Here is a 20,379-nt window from a genome sequence, read left to right on the forward strand (position 1 = left end):
GTAAGGAAATGGAAAAAAATGCCTCAAATATTCACAAAGAGGAAGGAAGTTACAGGAAACAGTGCTGCCACTTGGGCATATTATCTGCATTGTGAAACAGGCTAAAGCTGGGGGGCCACTTTAAGAAGGACCTCAGAAGCTGCATTGGATGAATGAACCATGCTAAAAGTTAACTACTTGGCATTCAGTCTTCTGTTTCACCATGCAAACAAATAAATACCAGCATACCAAGCAAGAGCTTTTAATTAGGAGTGATGTAAACAGCTGGGAAAACATCTGCGGTTAGACTCATGTGTACTCCTATGCTAGCTCTCGCCACACAAGGTACTCCAGCTGTGTTTATCAATACAGGATGGAAATATGCAAGCCTGGTAAATGTTGACTGCTTCCACCTTCCCCAAGAGAATCTGGGAATGTGGTGCTTTAGTAATTACTGTCACATTAAATTAAATTAAATCAAAGCACAGTTTATTAAGTGTCTTAAAGTTGAAAGGAACCTGCCCCACCCTAAATCCTTTTCATACTCCTCCAAGATGACCATGCTTACCAATTTAGGGGAGGAAAACTAGAATTCCTTTCATTGGAGGGTGGATGTATGAAAAGCTAACCCATGGCTATCACAACTGCTTAAGATGGAGGCTTGCAATAACTACTTATGGAAGTCAGAGAATTAATGAGTCTCTGTGTTTCAGTCTGGGCTGTTATAGTTCCTCCTCTTGTCCTCTAGTCTCTGAGGGATGGATGCGAGTGTTTCAAAAACAGTTGTAACTAAGAAATCAGAAAGTTGTTTTCAAAGCTGAACTCATCATTACTGTACTCTGCTCTAGAAAGTCTATTAATACCAAAAAAAACATGTCACCGGTAATACCTGTATCCTAACTGGTAGTTCCTGTAATGGTTTCAGGTGGTCCAGTTACACATAAAAACAATTGTGCTTGAATTGCTAACATACCACTTCAGGTTAGAATAAGGTTAATAGTCCTTCAAGTATGGAACTGCCCTTTTGAAGGCTGAACCAGAGGCAATATTACACCTTCTATTTTTATTAGTGAAAGACTTCTGAAAAAAGAGAATTCAGCAGCTCCTTGTATGCCTTAGCATGAAAGGCTTGGAGTGGTGGTTGTGTGCCTAGATTACTAAGCTTGGCTGCCCATACCTTCGATGTCCCTGTGGCACATTTGGCTGTTCATGCCTTCGATGTCCCAGTGGCACATTTGGCTGCCCATGCCTTCGATGTCCCTGTGGCACATTTGGCTGCCCATGCCTTCGATGTCCCTGTGGCACATTTGGCTGCCCATGCCTTCGATGTCCCTGTGGCACATTTGGCTGCCCATGCCTTCGATGTCCCTGTGGCACATTTGGCTGCCCATGCCTTCGATGTCCCTGTGGCACATTTGGCTGCCCATGCCTTTGATGTCCCTCTGGCATATTTGGCTGCTTATGCCTTCAATGTCCCTGTGGCATACTTGGCTGCTTATGCCTTCAATGTCCCTGTGGCATACTTGGCTGCCTATGCCTTCAATGTCCCTGTGGCATGTTTGCTGCCCATGCCTTCAATGTCCATGCAACACTTTTGGGTGCCCATATCTTCAGTGTCCCTGTGACACATTTGGCTGTCCATGCCTTCGATGTCCCTTTGGCGCATTTGGCTGTCCATGCCTTCAATGTCCCTTTGGCGCATTTGGCTGCCAATTCCTTCGATGTCCCTGTGGCACAATTGGCTGCTCATGCCTTTGATGTCTCTGGCATATTTGGTTGCCCATGCATCGATGTCCCTGTGGCACATTTGGCTGCCCATGCTTCGATGTCTCTGTGGCACGTTTGGCTGCCCATGCCTTTGATATACCTTTGGCATGTTTGTCTCCCTATGCCTTCGATGTACCTGTGGCACATTTGGCTGCCCATGCCTTCGATGGTCCTGTGGCACATTTAACTGCCCATGCCTTTGATGTCCCTGTGGCATATTTGGCTGCCCATGCCTTCGATGTACCTGTGGCATATTTGACCGCCCATGCCTTTGATATCCCTGTGGCACATTTGGCTGCCCATGCCTACTTCCAGTCATATAAAACCTGAAGAATGTGATCCATAGAATGTTTTTGTCGTCTTCTCTAAATGCTGTGACTCCTAACTTGTTCTTGTAAACTTGAAACATTTCTTTCTTGCACTTTTGACATCTTGTGTTACACTTGCTTTTCTGTTTACTCAGTTTCCCTCACTTTTCTGGTAATAGCCTGTTATACCAATGTTTATTTGCTTCTTTAACTGTTTTATCCTAGTACATCTTATAGCTTTGTAGCTTTGTTGTTGTATGTTTGCAGTACTGAGCAAACCTATTTTTCATACACCCTGACCATAGTTCTTCTGTTTTGCATATTGATGTGACACTTATTAATGACTGCAGGATACCTAATCAGCAGTGTGTTTGTTTTTGTGTGTATTCTGTAAAAAAAAAAAAAAAAAAAAAAAAAAAAAAAATTCCTCAGTGCTTGTTCTTCTTTTTTGATGGCAAAAATGTATTGTGCACAGATTTGTTAATGTGTAAAATGTATTTAAATATTACAGTTTTTTCAGTTTGAACTTTTCCTCCAAAATCTTTTCTATAAGTAGGGTGAATCTGGTTAAAGAAGCCTAATAAGATCCTTACTGTATTTCCCAGAACAGCTTGTAATAAAGCCTGCAATGGCTTTGAGGCTGGTTATAGCACTCTTTATTAGTATAGGATTAAGATAGATTTGTTAAATGGATGTTGGTCTTTTCACTGCAGCAGACCTCATGTGCTTTAAGGAGGCCTATAAATTTGCTGTTTAGTCTCAGGCAAACTCGAATTGCTGCGAGTGCCCAGATAAGTGATGGAATGGCTACACTGCTGTCACTTGTTGAGAAGCATTTGTGTTTCATTTTGTGATGAACTGACTGTGAGGGTAGTTGTGAATGGAGTTATTCTGAGGATCTATGTGACGCTTGCTCCAGTTATTCATTGCCTTCAGCAAGTATATGTTTGAACTTGCACTGTTAGATGCGACAAGGTATGTTACTGACAAGGTTTACCACAATTAGCACAATCTATGATAGCATTGCCTGTAAGCTTACTGAATTGCTAAATAAGGTATTTCAATGGTCTAAATCAAGGTTGTTGCATGTTATTGAAAAGACTTGAACCTTGTTACTCTGAGGAAGGGTTAGTGGGAAGTATGCGTGAGCTTGTTTGTACAATAACTTTTCCTAATAGTCAGACTTACAACAAAGTGCACTCTTTCAGATCTCTGTGTTACTCTGCCTAGGATAAACATCAGATCTAGTCAAGTCCTAAAAATGCAAACACTGAGCAGAGTCAGCTGCTGTGGGAAACCTAGCACAGAGCATGAGGTTACCAAAACAGAAAGCTTGCTTCCCTGTTTTCTTCCCTTTAAGGAGATAATCCATGTATAAGACTTAATTAACTAACTGCATATCATACATCAGTTACTTATGGGACAGTCTGCACCCTACTAAGGATAAATGCATCCATACAGAAGATGAGGGTCCTGGTCTTGCAGTGGGGAGGGGGGGTAACTCGCTTAGCCCCCCTCAGACAGCATTGATGAGTATAAGGAATACGATGAGTGAAGAGCAGCACAGCTCTGGTGGTACTGATAGCCATGGCTGTAGCTGACACAGGTTATGCCACATCTCTCGGGTGCAATGATGTAGGCATAGCGTATGACTTTGACCGCATATGTAGCCTTGTTCCTCCTAGATTTATAATATTCCTCATAAATTCAGATCTTTTTATGAAAACATACTTTGTTAAAAACATACATTAAGCCTATACAAACATTCTGTAATACTAACTATGTAGGGTTTAGTATCTACAGACCTTCTATTTAAAAAAAATAAAGTTCTCTTCTTTCTCACCCTTTCTATGATTTTTTTAAGGCTGGTGCGAGGATTTTCAGTACTTGGAGGTTGAGAGGTGTGGGTTACCTTTTGACATACACTTAATCATCACACCCAATACTCTGGTTGACAGAGTAAAACAAAGCACCCTATTTGTCTTACCTTCAGAACCCCCCCCACACACACACACACACATTCACATACGCACTTATTACCTAAGGACCCTTTAGTGTGAGAATGGGCTTCATCCTTTAGTGAATGGATGGGTAACAGATCAGCCTGTCAGACAGATGGTGAGAGTCATGCTCAGTAAATGACAAAAGATCGAGTAGAACACTGTGGTTACTAGACGGTTGTGTTTACTGATTGTACTATGCCTTCAGTGTAAACTGTATAGGACCCTATATGCATTTTTTTTCTTAATTTATTAATCTATCTTTATTGTACGGTACTTCCTTTTGGCATAAATTGTGTCAGAAAAAGGTTACTTAAGATCAACTCAGTCACGCAGTTTTCAAATATGTAACATTTTCAAATATATAAAATATGTTAGGGAAGCTGGAAGTAAAACCAGTGTGCTTCAGATGGGTGCTTTGCCCGATGATCAGCGTATCAGTACACATGGGTTGTATACAGAGAGATGGTGACTGTCCTTGATATGCCATGGCAAAGCCCATTTTGTATTACTGCATCTTTGTTGCCCTTGGCAGTAAAATATAACAAAAATGTTAACAACTTGATTTTCCTGACATCAGTCACAGCAAGAAAGATCTACCAGAACATGTGGGTGTTTTTGGCGATCCTATGTAATGCTTGTTAGTATAAAAGCCAAATATTATGGCAGACATAAAATGTGTTTCCTTGTAGCATAAATGTGAAGGCCAGCTGTCATTTAGTTCCTTATTGCACTGTGTTTTGCATTTATTGTGCCATTAATATATTTTCCATATATGTATTGTGTTACTTTTAGCTCCTCTGGCATTAGGAACTGTTACCTCTGGCCTAGCCTTAAACTAGACAAACTTAGTTACCTGTTCTTATCTGGTAAATGAAAGTGAAACCAATAAATATTGTCTTTTGATGACAGATTAATTGTACCGCACATAGGTCAACATCAGTATTCTGACCTACTACACTAGAAGTAATAACAAGGATATTTGAGTTATTGGACGTGCACCAGACTCATGAAGACATTGTGGAAAACATTTCATCAAACAGAAGTGGTGGGAACAGGCTTTTCTTTCTTCCTGTATGCAAGTCATATATCTTTCCCTAGTCATGTACTGTGCAGATGCCAGTGGGATGAATTGAGAAAGACATTTTTTCTCACGTGTACACAGACACACACACACACACACACACACACACATACACTCAAAAAAAAGAGGAAAACAAGTGTATTCACCCACTGGAATGAAAAGGAAGCTTTCATTATTTGTGTATCAGGAAACAAGTGAAAAACAGAACATTCTAGAAACAATAAATCTGATAGTGTCTCTCCCCAAGAACAGAGATACACACACAATGCTACATTACACATATTTTGTTTTCCATTTCAGTATGTCATATTATGAAGAATATCTTTTTCTTCTGAAATGCTAGAAATGGGAAGTTCTCTGAAAATTGAAGACCACAAATACTCATAATTTTAACCCTGCGTCTATCTAACTAAACATTTGAACTCTGTCTACACAAAATGTATATAGTATTCTGCAGTTTTCTAGATGTAAACATTTTCTTTTGTGTTCCTTGCTATTTGCATTCTCAATCCATTTTTCTATATGAAAACTCTGTACAGGACCAAATCTCCAGACTTTATCAAATGTGAAAAAGGGTCTGTGGTCAGACTTGTACCTTCCTGCATTCTCTTTATCTCCCCATTAACGCTTTAACAATATAGCAACAGCCAGATCTGGCTTTAACATTTCATGGCCTGGCTCACAGCTTCGTTATGAAAATTTCAGCATGGGCCTAACAGTATTACTTATGAACTGCAGCACAGCATAAGCAAAACGGGAGATGTCAAGGGGCTGTACCAAAGGAACAGAAATTGTCGTGTTCATTTTGTAGCTTGCCCTCACTCCATGTGATTTTCTGACCATGTTCACATAATTTTATTAATTTAACTAAAGATGTATTTAAACATTTTAATGGGGCAAAGTAGTGTGCCTAGTAACTACAATTGAATCTTTTTAAAACAAGTCCGTGCTAAGCATAACATTTGCAGTTGAAATAGAATGGTTCATAATAAGGATCCAGAATGTTTAATATAAATATTTAAACCTATACTTTAGATCTATCCTAAACCATCAGCAGTGGCATAGAAGGATAAAGCCTTGAAACCTAGGTGACTCGAGTTTGACCAGCAGCTTGGGCACTTGACTGCATTGACATTGAGAATGTGGGGAAAGGATGGGCAGAGCAAACCACAAACATGGCCACTGCCCCTCTTCTGAGGGCCGATGATGCAGAGAGGTGGCCTGAGGTGGGAATTAGGCTCACTAAGCCCCTGATAGGTGGAAACCTTCATTTTCAGTGTGGAGAAGGCATTGTGGGCCACTTTGTAGATGTCGCTCAGTCATTGCCCTGCCTAGGGGCATGGGGTCAGGGGATCAGAGCATTCAAAAATGCTGTCATTGCCAGGATACCAGCAACAGAACAAAACACTCTCATGGCACCTCTCATACAGCTCTTACCTTGGCTCTGGAGAGGCTTGATGGTTGTCAATCATCGAAACAAAAATTTAAAACAATGGGTACCTAGGGTCTATCCTCTTCAACAGGTTCTCTGTTATACCCCACATAACTTACTTGATGACTATAATTTTTAAAATGCATTATTCAGAATGTTTATATCTTATCCATTCAGCGCCAGTCTAATAAAACTGTTACACAATTCCAAATCCAGTCTTGTTTGTAAACTATGTAGTCTTTTAATCCTTATTATGTTCCATGTGAAAACGAGGAGACTTTACTACTTGTATGCAAAGGTGCACTGAGACGTACTCAGTGTATTCAGGTGAGTACAGTTTTTGATCAACTCTCAGAAAACAAGTATGGCTTAGAGGCCAAAAGATGCCTGCAACTGTCTAAACTAATGCTTAAAATAAAAATTTAATCACAGCTTGTTTAATTGCAAGAGGGGCAACAGTTGAAAAAGATCAATCATTGCTTCAGAATCTATGGGGCAGCATTTGAAGAGGTTTAAATATTTTGATAGTGATATGTGCAGTGTTGGGGGGGGGGGGCACTAAATGAAAGTCACCGGCTACATCTTTGGAGTCGTGGAAACATTAGGGATTCACCAGGTAAGACATCAATGCAATGTAGAGGCTTAGGAATAGAGGAAAATATCAGATGATGTCTACAATGATTTCCTTCATTCACAGAAACCTTATCCCCCTTTTTAACTAACTAAAACCAGGGACAACATGAGATCCAAGTGCCAAAGTCCACATGATGGACTAGCTGGGACCACTGATAATGGAATTTAATAGGGGATATCTATGCTAAGAATAAGGCTTCAGGAAGCACCAGACACGGCAAAAGCCAGGATAGGTGAGTAAGATGGTGTTCCCTGTATGTAGGGGGCTTGCAAGGCTGAAAAACTGATGACTGTATGTAGGGGGCTTGCAAGGCTGAAAAACTGATGACTGGGTCCTGTAGGTGTGAATGACATCTAGCTAAAACACTGAAGAAAATAAATAAATCCTGGGTTTCTGGTACAGCAAACAGTAGTTCTGCACCATTTATGCATTGTGTGGTTCAAAGGCCCTGCCCTGACTGAATAAACAGAAATGAACTAACTGCAGTTAGCTCAGGTTCAGACGAGATGTAAAGAAAATCTGACAAGTGTACATTATTCTGAATCGCATTGCATTTCTAATGCCAGGACTACTTAGTTGATCTTGGTTTGTTGTAATTCAATTAACACCAAATGTGCTATCTTGAAGTCTTAAGTGAAAAACTTTTATGCACCATTAATTAATGGGATTCGGGAAGGGCTGATAGTTTTGTAGTACTTAGGTGTGAGTAAGATAAATGCTCTAATTATGCAGTAAAATAACGGATGACTAGGCTGTGTTCTGATAGCAGCTGTTTTTCTGTCTTTACCTCCTACTGATGTGAGTAGTGAAGACCACTAGACTATAAAAGTCCAGGCATAAAATACATTGTGTCGGATTCATAAAAGGTTTCCTTTTGAAGCTAACTATTGTAATTCCTTCACAGTAATCCATTTACTACATGCTGGCCTGGCACCAACAGGGTTGCTGTCTGGAATATGCCTGTCATCACCAACAGGGTTACTGTCTCAAATCTGCCTGTGTCATCATCAACAGGGTCGCTCTCTGGAATCTGCCTGTATCATTCTCTGACCATGTACCAAGAGAACACATCAGAATTGTATCCCTGTTCACTTCCTGAAGAAGAGGATGGGATGAGATAAAAGAATGCTGATGTGTATTCCCAAAGTCTGACATAAATGCACAGCAGTCTCCTGTGAACCCAGCTGCTATCCGGACCTCACAGAATAGGTGGCCTTAATTTGTCCCTGCAGTCAATAGAGGCAGTGATGAAGGAACATTTAACTATGGACAGTTACATTTATAATTGCTCTCTTCATGTTAACATGACCTTAAACCTTTCATAACCACAGGTCATTTACTCTCAAATACATGGCTTAGGCATGCAAATGCAGGTTACTCATGAAGGAGTTGTGGTGCTGGATGTTTAAAATGCAGGTTCACTGCTTACAAGAAATGTATGTATATTTTGAAAGGATCTGTTACCATTTAATGCAGAGGTAGCTTTTCTATTTCCTCCTGCCATGCCGAAGATTTTCCATCTGTTAGTATACTTTGGATGATGGAGTAGAACATGGCTTTGCGTGTTGGCTAATAGTTCTACATTTATGGCAAAATTGTGGTGGTACTGTAACCACTGTGTTAAGAGGTACCTAGACTGGGCAGTATGTGATGGGGACAGATCCAATACACAAAGCTCTCAACTTTCCAGATACAAAATGTAGAACACTTTCTCTCATAATGTGGAACAAATGGGCAAAATGTGGAACACTTTCTAATAGTTTACTTACACCTTCAAGTAGAAATCTCACACCAAGGCTAAAATATATGATTTTCTACTTATAAAAAATGTATTGGATGAATTAATATGATTCTGTATTATTAATCTTGATTATTAGTTAAAAAAAATTCTTAACACTGAATATGTGACAGACCCTGCCAATGAGGAACAATGAGGAACATGGACTTTTTAAGACACAAAACAAGGAATGCTCTTCGTAATGAGGTACACTTGACAGGTATGTCCACAAACTGGGAGGTGGGACGTTGCTGCCCTCAGCTGACATTTTTTGTAAACTAATATCTAATTTCCTAATTACATAAATCTTCCCTCCCACCCAAGTGTAGTATTTGATCAAATGCAGAAAACACAAAAATAATCTGTATTTACTTCAGTCTGTGTAGCCCACAGTCTCTCCTTGTAAGATTTAAAAGAACCTTCAATCGCTATTGTAAATCATATTTGTATAATGAATAGTTTGCTGTTTTTTGTGAATTAAAACTTGGCATTTTTACAGCACATACATTTTGCTGTCTTTTACAAAGTTCACACTATTAGACATATAACTATAGTAGATAATTTTCAAGCAATATTAATTTTAATCTATGATAAACTTTACAAATAGATATACTCTGTCCATTTGCAGTGGGCAGTGTCTGTGCCTTCTACCACAAATTTGAACAGTAATGACATTTTTTTTCAGTGAATGTTTGTGGGAAGACTTTTTCCTCACTACTCCATGCGAAGAATGTTCCATCTGCACTCCCTCCTTAATTATGTTGACTTCTGAGCTGCCATAACTCAGGCGTAAGAATTCTGAATGTGTCGAGTTGTTTTTTCCGTTTCACAAAGATTTTCTGACTACCTCTTCCACTTCAAATTACTCTTGCACAAATGTAATGTATTCATCAGGCCTTGCCTAGTGTTATCTCTTCTAGAACCATATTATCTTTATCTAGTACTTCTGTCACCTGTGAAATGCCTTACGGATGGTATCTGTGTTTGTTGTCTACATTTACCGACTATCTCTGATATGTCTAGCTCATTTTCTTGGTTTGGCTCACTCTAGGGAACTCTTCTCCTGGCTAAGGTTTGACATCTGGCCTGACTTTCAGAGCTGGGCACCTTCCCCACATAGTCTGATTAATGTCACCATACCTCAGACATCTTTACGTTCCTTGTATATAGGTGGCATCCACGCATGCAATTTTTAGTTCCTTCTTACCACATTCATAAAAGGCAACCAAAAATAAATTTTTCAGTCCAGGACTTTGACCGAAGAGCAGGGCAGATGAATACCCATTTGGGGATCCTTTCTTTCTTTCTTGTTTATACCTTGCCCTATACTTCTGAACTGTCTCAGATCTTGTAGAACATCTTTGATTTTGCCTCATATTTTCGTCCTCTCCCTCATAAATTTTTTGATTTTTCTGGTAAATCACTGAAGATTTTAGTCAGCCAGTCAAGGCAATTCATTGGAGTTGCCTGTTTCTCTTCTCATTGTACAGAAATTGCATGTTGACTTTTTAAGAGAATTAGAGTAATATTTAAATGTTATCCCTGATGTTGATCCTTTGTTTCCCATTATTTTTCAATTTGTCTAGAATTCTTGACAGTTATATTTTGCATCGGGCTTTACTAGAAATGGGTTTGTTTTCTTTGGACATCATCTTGTTTGGCATCTGCATTTCTGAAGTAAGAGCCAATACTAAAGGGCTTTGGCTGACTAAGTTTGCAGATGACTGCAAGCTAAGAGTAGTCCTAGAATCCCTAAATGCTTTTGCTATCCTGCAGGCAAGTTTGTTATAAATAAATAACGTGTCAAATTCATGGGCTGAAACTAAATGCCAAAAATGCATTATTATATCCTTTAGGAAGTCATCTACCCCAGGGAACTACCTCACTGACAATTCACTCATAAGAGTTGACCCAGTTGTTCAGGATTTGGGAACTTGTGTGGATAGTGGTCTACCTTTTGACCAACATGTACCTATTATAAGAAAGTCCTTCTATATTGTACAGCTTATAAACAAAGGGATTGTGTCTAGACCTAGAGATGTAATTGTCTCCTTTTTACTCAGCTCTCATTAGGATAATCATTGAATATAATGCCCCGTTTGGCATGCATCTGTCCAGACACATGCAAAAACTGGAGCACCCACAGACATACCTTACTAAAAGGATACAAGACCTAAACAAAATGTCCTACATGAACAGACTGAAAGGCCTCACTATACTCTGTATCACAGAATGCTAAGAGGTGATCTGTGTCTGGTATACAGGGGATCCTCTGACACATTACTGATGGATTTACTGCACATCAGCAAGTCAAATGGCATCAAACATCCTCCGTCCATGGATCTAAACCACTTCTGCAACATAAATAGAATGGTCTGGAAAGATAGGTATAGCTTATAGAGGGGTCTAGAAAGATAGGTATAGCTCATAGAGGGGTCTGGAGAGATAGGTACAACTCATAGAGGGGTCTGGAGAGATAGGTATAATTCCTAGAGGATACTCCCTGCTGTGGAACAGATTCCCCATCCACATAAAACAACTTTCATTTGTGTCCATATTCTAATGCAACTTGGATCTATGGATGGGAAACAGAAAATTTACCTCAGAATGCCCCCTGTGCTAATACAATGTCTAATAGACAGGGGCAGATCCTGTAATATATAATTATAGACCATGGTATGGGTCAGGCCAATCTCTAACCAAATGAGATAAGTTCTTTTGAGAGCAAAAAAGGAAATTTGCTAGGCTTAAAATGACCCCCAAGGGCAGCTAGCCTAGTACTTGTCTATGAACCTATCAAGTAACTAATTTTAGCTTCAGTTGGACATCGTGTTTCCCAGCTTTTGAGTGTTGTATCAATTCCCACATGCTTTAAGAGTTGTCACACTTTATAAAATGATTCAGCCAATAGCAGTGTGCAAAGGTGGGTATTTTTCAAGTGTTATCATTGCTATTAACTGCCTGTAAAAACAGGAAGTTGTATGACATCATGAAGGCTTGTAATGCTACTCTTTTTTTTTTTTTTTTCATCATGATCGATTATGGATTCTGCAACATTATTGTTCCCCAAAATGCTGTGATCTTGAAGGTTTTTAGTTGGGGGATGGTATTTCCCTGCTTGAGGAGTTGGGAGGGGGTCACCCATGAAGGAAAACTTAGAAACGTCTGTAAACTCATAGACCTGTAATTTAAGATAGTCTGTTTCCAGTGATTGCTTGGGTTTGTCTAGAATTCTTGCACTAATAGGTTGAGTGGTTTGTTTCTGTAGTTATGAACTTAATTCCCAGCCAGTTCTTTTTGAATTGCCATCTAGTGCATGTATTGGGTAGGTCCTCTTCCCTAGCAAAATGGGATTCAATTTATGCCTCTACGTTGTCCATACAACTAAGCCTTTATTTGCTAACCCATTATGGTGGGGGTGGGAGTATCAGATAACCCATTCTATGATGGAGGACAGGTTATGTCCTCTCATCCCAGAAAAAAATATGGCATTTCCTGCGACAGGAACTTGTGATCCATGGCAACCTCAAAAGTACTTCAGCATAGAGATGTGCTAATATTTCAGCCCACATAGCAGGTGCCATTACACTGTTGTACTCCAACTTTCAGCAGAGGTCAGTCAAGCAACACACAGTGCTTCATCTTCTGGCAAGGCAGGAGACTGTCTGATCAGATACCTGATTGTATCCCTCACTGGCCTAACTCTTGAACTCCTTTGGCCCTGTCTAAGCCAGCACTAGTGGTTTGTTTGTGTCTTTTGGCTTTTCCCTGTTAGGGGTCGCCACAGTGGAACCCCAGTCTGCTAATGACTGGTAGTGGATTTTTACGTACCGGGTTACCAGCCCTGACGCACAACCTTCAACGAAGGCACGCCCCATTCATGTATGCCTCCACACAGAAGACACTCTAGCTGAGAATCGAACAGGACAACGTCTTGCTATGAGGTGACAATGCTACCGCAGAACCACCACCGCAGTACTAAGCCAGCACTAGTGGTACAAGTCAAAATTTATCTGGCCCAATGCCCAAATATACCGGAAATAGAATGCAGCAATTTTAATCAATTCATGTGCTCTTTTTAAGGAATACTTTCATTTAAAGGGGCCAGAAAGTAATCCCATGAGATTCTAACATCTGCTACTCTGTGAAAAGACAGGTTTTAATATTCTGACTTCCAAAAGCGCTTTACATTTTTCGTTGACTACCGGAAACAAAGGAGTTTGGGTTCATAGGTTCATACTAGGCTATCTGCCCTAGGGCATTTATAAGCCTAGCCAGTGTGTGTTTGGCTTTCGCCACCCATTTTAAAATAATTTTGCTATGCCCTTTTTCGAGGTTAGTATACTGTGCCTCTGTCTAACAGTGACACAGAAGTGATACCTGGGGTAAACCTACGATCTCCCATCCACTCATCAAGATTCCTCTTGAAGAGAGTCAATGAGGGACTCTGCCTAACCTGGACTGGGATTTTATTCCAGAGTGAAGGGAGCCTCTGGGTTATGAATCTGTCCCTCCAGCATGTCTTATTTATTTCAGTGCTGAGGTTCAAGTCTCTCGAGCGCGTAGCTCGATGGGATTTGGATTTTCTGAGGAGCAGCATGTCCATTAATTCCGGGTTGGACATGGCTTTATATGTCAGGCACAGATCGCCTCTGAGCAGGCTTTATGCCACTGAGTAGAGCTGGAGTTTCTTTAACCGGGCAGCATATGGCATCTGTTTGAGCCCTTTGATCCTCTTGGTGAGGTACTTTTGGGGTCTTTCCAGTTGCTGCAGGTGTCTGGTAATGTACATCCCAAAAGGGGCATTGTACTCAATTATGGGCCTGATGAGGGATGAGTAAAGAGGCAAGATGACCTCCCCTGATCTAGATGTGAATCCCTTCATGATTAGGTGGATTATATAAAATGTTTTTCTAACCACTTTGGCCACGTGGTTGTCAAATGAGAGATTGCTATCAACTTGAGTCCCTAATTACTTCTTCTGTACTTAATGGATTACCACCTATGTGATAATTTGTGGGCACTTTGTTTTTGCCAAAGGGGATGCCTATACACTTTTTGGCGTTTAGCTTGAGGCCATGGCTCTGGCACCAGTTGTCTGTTTCTATGAGTCCCTTTTGAAGGATGCTTGTGTCGGCTGAAGTGTCGATTATGGCGGCCAGTTTGCAGTCATCTGCAAACTTGGTCAGTCACAGTCCTTCCGTGTTGGCCTGTACCTCCGAGAAATATATACCGAACAAAAGAGGTCCCAGGACTGAGCCTTGTGGGATGCCACTTGTAACTGGTTTGGAGTCTGACATGGCTCCAGCAATTCTAACCATGTGGGTTCTGTCCTTGAGCCAGTTTGCAACCCATCTAGTGACATAGGGGTTTATATTTAAGCTGGTGAGTTTATGTATAATGCCCGAGTGGGGTATTGTATCAAAGGCTTTTGCGAGGTCTAGGTAGGCTGTGTGGACCACCTTCCCCTCGTCAATGGCCTTGGTGTCTGTTTCAAAGAAATCAGCCAGGTTTAAGAGGCAGGCTCTGCCCTTAACAAAGCCAAACTGGGTAGGATCCAGTGTCTGTAGGTCCCCAATATCTTTATTTATGAGGTCCATGATGATCCTTTCCATAGCTTTGCAGACCAAGCTAGTCAGGCTTATGGGGCGATAGTTTCCAGGATCTGTTGAGGCACCACCTTTGTGGAGAGGGACCACTGTTGCTGTACGCCACGCTTTGGGTACATATCCTGTAGTAAGGCTGAGATTGAACAGTAGTTTTATGTTTGGGTTTAGCTCTTCTTGGAGTTCATGTAGGACGCAGCCCGGGACACTGTCTGGTCCCATTGATGCTGGGTTTTTTTTTTGCTTTGGAGAGGGCTGCTCTTACCTGAGCATCTGAGATGTCAGGGGGGCAGCACTCTGCTGGGATAGATATTTGCCCTTTTGGTGGTGGGGGGGAGTTTGCGCTGAACCTGTCAGCTAGGATGTTGGCAATGTCTGTGGGTTCGATGTATTTTTTGTCATTTTGGACTAATTCTGAGCATATCTGGGAATTCCCACCCAGGTTCCTAACATAACTAAAGAAAGCCTTGTGATTATCCTTAGTGTCCTGTGCAATTTTTCTCTCAAAGCTGGCCTTAGATGATTTTATGAGTGCCCGTAGTTTTTTGCTAATACTGATCAGAGATGCCTTCCCTTTTTGGGATTTTGCTCTATCATGTAGTAGCTTCCTCCTTCTATTGTATAGTTTGTTTATGGCTGGGGTCCACCAGACAGGACATCTGCCTTTGGAGGATTTGAACTTGGTTTTATTTGGGATTGCATGATCCATGCGTTCTTAAAGGTGTTCATAGAATGCGTTTATAAAGGATTCTGTGGTCTGGGCCGTATTTGCCACAGGCCTGGGGATTTTGAAGGATTCCACCTCGGTTTTGAGGAGTGTGACATTTGCATTAGAGAAGTTTTTCACTGTGGTTTTCAGGGCAGGGGGTGGAGTCGGGATGTGAATATCCAGTGAGATTAGTTTATGGTCTGATCTTACCAATGAGGGATACACTTCTGGTCTGGAGCATAGAGTCCCCATGTTGGTGATGATCAGTTCCAGTATGTTTTCCCCTCTTGTGGGAGTGGTAACAAGTTGTTCCATAGCATTTGAGTTTATAAATTCTAGGAACCTTTGGGCTAGGGTGTTGGAGCTAGAGTAATGCTCCCCGTCTATGTTTGGGTAGTTGAAGTCGCCCAATATAATGGTGTTTGGAGAGACCTTCATATTTTCCAGTGTTCTCAGGAAGGCTGAATGGGGTTCCTGGGTTTGGGAGGGTGGCCTGTAGCAGGCTATAAACTGGAAGGCAGTTTTACCCACTGTTAGTTGCACATGGATAGTCTCTGATGCTTTGTGCTGTGCCATCATCCTGGAGGTGTGGGTATCTTTGACGAATATTGATACTCCCCCCTCCTTTTGTGGTTCGGTCCAAGTTTTGGGGCCAAAAAGCATGGTATGAGGTATAACCTGGTAGTGCTGGGGTGCTCTCGGGAGCCTTGAACCAGGTTTCTGTTACTGCACAGATATCGATGTTCTCCATGCTAACGAGAGTTTCGAGTGTGTGCATCTTGAGGTTTAGACTTCTGGCATTGAGTAGCATTACTCTTAGTTTCTTATCCCTTGTGATACCTATGGAGGTGGGTTTGTCTTTTGAGCCTTGCCTAAAAAAGGCACTATGGGGGTAGCAAGAGCCTTTGCCAATATCCGAAAGCCCAGGGGTGACAGGTGCAAGCTGTCCCTAGCGAAGCATCATGGCTTGTCGAGCATGTCATCCCGGGCTAACAAGCATTGGATCCCCTTTGAATGACACCAATACTTAAGCCAGTTGTTGAAATTGATCCTCTTGTCTTCATATTGTGGCATCATTCTTGGTGAGGGTAAGATGCTACTCAAGGTCAGGGTCATACCGGCCTGGGCTACATGCTCAGAGAGCTCCTGTATGTCTCTTTCCATGTAGTCTAGGGAGATGCATCTCAGGTCATTCACACCAGCATGGACAATGACTGAGTCATATTTGTACTTGCCTTGGAGTGACCTGAGTGCTTGTGTTATGTGGCGGATCCTAGTGCCCGACAGGCAGCTCACCGTGACATTCTCCTTGTTCAGCCTGGTGAGCGGGACGTCAGTGTGCCTGACGACAGAGTCACCTATTACAAGTGTATCAGGTGTGTTGTTTAGCCTTAAGGGCTGTGACTGTTTTGCACACTGGCTTTGTGAACTATGTGTTGTACGTGTTTTGTTTTGGGGTAGCGGTTGCTTGGGTGGCTGCTTTGGAGGTCTCTGCTGCTTAGGCAGATTTTATTTAGAGCCTCCGAGTATGTTTTGTGTGTTTGTGTTTGGTTTGCTGTCGTGGTAGGTCTATGTGAGACTGGAATTGTAGTGAGTGTGGTTTCCTTCTCCTCCTGACTGGTTGCACCAGTACTAAGTTGAGAGAGCTTAGCCTCCAGTATGGCTATATGGTTGCATCTCTCACATGTGTTAGCATTTGTTGGGAGGAGGAGAGGGTTGTCTGTGTACATGAGGCAGTTGTAACATTGCCTCAAGATTCCCAGATTCACCAGCTGGACCGGAGAGGAGATTGACAACTGACCTTTGGACATGCTAGAATAGTATTGGGAATTCCTTTATAATTGAAAAAAAAGGGCTAATTGGGAACAAGGTACTCAAGGGGAGTTTGTGAGGGTGTAGTGCTTTTAATTTTTTAGTGCTGACTTATATAATTGCTTTAGTGGGCAAGTGCCAGATAACTTAAATGCAATGTGTTACAGGTAACTTAAATGCAAGAACGACAAACAGTAACTTTCTTTAAAGTGAAACAAGGAAATAAGTACATTAAGCAATGCAGATATCACTAGGGATCTGCAGAAGCACTGAAAAGCCGCATTTTAGGTGGAATTAGCGTTTCAGGGAAATAACAAGCAAACAAACAACAAGCATACAAACAAAGCTAGATTCAGCAGGCCTGGATCTAGTCTATGCTACAGCAAACAAGGTGTACCAATTTCAGTAAGAAACAGTTCAAATATGCAGGCACTATAAGCCTTTAACCAGAAATTCCTAGCTCAGAAGGGCAGAGTCCAGCCTCTCCTCCCACAAGAGTGCAGACCACGAACCTTCTTAATGTTAAAATAACTGGCCTGAAGCCCAAGTGCTTAAACCAGAACTAATATACTTTTAGAATAACAGACACTGAGCCCTCAATCAGCAGTTCCCAACTTAGAAGGATGTAAGCTACCTGTCCTGCCACCACAGTGCAGGCCACAAACCTTCCTAATGTAAAACAACTGGTCTGAAGCCCAAGTGCTTAATCCAAAAGACTTAGAATGATAGCTACACTTTAATCAAGTTACTACCAAGCAGTAATAAATACAATTGAATACTTTAAAGAATGCCTGGATTAGTGCTCAAGTTATAGAAACAAAGCTAGATTCAGCAGGCCTGGATCTAGTCTATGCTACAGCAAACAAGGTGTACCAATTTCAGTAAGAAGCAGTTCAAATATGCAGGCACTATAAGCCTTAGACCAGAAATTCCCAGCTCAGAAGGGCAGAGTCCAGCCTCTCCTCCCACAAGAGTGCAGACCACGAACCCTCCTAATATAAAATAACTGGCCTGAAGCCCAAGTGCTTAAACCAGAATGAATACACTTTTAGAATAACAGACACTGAGCTCTCAATCAGCAGTTTCCAACTTAGAAGGATGTAAGCTACCTGTTCTGCCACCACAGTGCAGACCACAAACCTTCTTAATGTAAAACAACTGGTCTGAAGTCCAAGTGCTTAAACTAAAAGGCTTAGAATGAGATACACCAAGCAGTAATAAATACAATTGAGTACTTTTAAGATGACGCAAAAGCAAAATAAAGTAGGAAGAAACACAAATACAGTAAAAGCAGATACATTTTTTTTTTCAGAAAAGTAGCAAAAACAGTAGTAAAAACAATTCACATGCAGTGTAAGCTGGCACACTTGAGTATGTAGCAATATTAGTCCACACACAGTTTGAAAAAAAATGTAATTAAATTAAAAAGGACTAAAAGCAAGTGCAGAAAGGGTTTATTAGGTAGAATGTGGTAAAGAGATGGGACTGGGGGAGTGTCCTAGATCAAATCTACAGTGGGGCAGGCACTGCAAAAGCCACCAAATTTAAACTACAACTAAGAACAGGGAGGGGGGGGACCAGTTTCAACAGATGTGAGGAATCAGAGTGCAAATTATAAAACCAAAAAATATATATACTGATCTCTGTATATTTGCAGAACAGTAAGACAACAGATTTCTAAGCAACAATTTAGCTCTGTAATACAGAATAATACAGAAAAATTTACTCAGCTCTATATATTTGCAGATAGTCTTGTAAGGCTGTCTGTCAACACACAGGTTCCACTTTATAATGTTAAGAGAGGCAAAAGCAAAATAAGCTAATAAAGTAGGAAGAAACACAAATACAGTAAGGCAGATGACGTGCAAAAAATGTTTTTTTTTTTTTTGAGATGGAGGAAACAGAGCAGATTAAGATACTATAGGGGAATGCCCTTCCCAAGTACTCTCTCTGTACACTGCAGAGGAGATGGGACTGGTAAGAGTATCCAAAATCAAAATATGATCTCACTGTATTCAGTTGAGTGAGCGAATGAGATGGGTCCAGGAGGAGTGTGCAAAAAGAGATTTACAGCAGGGGCGGGCAATTCCAAAGCCACACAAGATTAACACCACAACAAGAAACAGGGAGGGGGGGGTAGGGAACTACTGCAGAGATTCAGAGACGCACACAATATTTACTGAATGCAAGACGCACAATATTTACTCACTCAATGTGTGGATAGTAACAAAAGCATTTCTTCTAAATTAAAGAGACAAGTGAATAAATGTATTCTGTAAAGCATATGAGTGTTTGCTCGATACTTGTGTTGTATTTTCATTTTTTGTTTAATAAAAAAACAAACACACTTATTTAATTATTTTTTCAGTAACTGGGTTTAGCTGAAGTGTCTTTTCAGCCACTCTCTGGGCACAGACATTCCCACTGCTAAGCATCATTCTATACTAAAGAAAGGATTAGATGGACAGAACGCATTCTATAGGATGAATTACTAATAGTACTAATGAAGCAAACTGTGAATAAGCTTAATCCTGTTTTCCAGGGTTCAATTCCCACAGCCTCCATTTGCCCAGTTTGTGAGTCTGAGCAAGTAACTTAATCAGAGAGTTGTACTGGTCTGAGTCTATAAAAGATCTACATGGATCAGTGTTGGACCCTGGTTAACAAATATAAGTAAATTAATATTCAGAAAGTATTTATCTTCAGATAATATGCAATTGTTTTACTAGGTGAGGTAAGTAGCAACTTATGCATAACTATATGGAAAATAAATTAATTATGAGGTTTTACTCTTAAACTTAGCCTGGTTCATAGTGGTCATCGCATGTGTTCCTGACTTTCAGTGATGCTTCTAATTTTACCTCAGAACCACTATCTGACCCTTAACAACATTTCTGAAGATGATAAAGTAATGCAAACTTGGATTATTAAATGTACAATTGCAGATATATTATTCTTTGTCTGAAAATGCATAATAACATGAATTATGTTATCCTGTCATCATGTGACTACAACCATCATTTTAAAACCATCCCTGATGGGCTTTATTCCTGTTTCTACTTCTAGAGAAAAGTTAAAAGCTATGCTTGCATGTAGATTTTTTTAAATAGGTGTTCCATGTTTAATTTTGAAACATTGTAATACACACACTTTCTTAGATCAGCTTCTAGACAGTTTCATAAACAGAGATTAGCTTAGAGAATGCTTTTTTGTCTGTGTTTAAGATGGGGGGTGGTATATAAAGAACTAACTATTCATGGTTATAAATAAC

The 20,379-nt window shown here is 40.7% G+C and overlaps 1 protein-coding gene across 2 annotated transcripts in view; it reads left to right on the plus strand.

Moving 5' to 3' along the window:
* Window positions 1-20,379, plus strand: part of SASH1 (SAM and SH3 domain containing 1) — a 1,700,050-nt gene that overhangs the window by 514,764 nt on the left and 1,164,907 nt on the right. The window lies entirely within an intron of this gene.

This window comes from Protopterus annectens, chromosome 1.part0, assembly GCF_019279795.1.
Source record: "Protopterus annectens isolate FY-2018-M chromosome 1.part0, PAN1.0, whole genome shotgun sequence".
In the NCBI taxonomy this organism is placed as follows: domain Eukaryota; kingdom Metazoa; phylum Chordata; order Ceratodontiformes; family Protopteridae; genus Protopterus; species Protopterus annectens.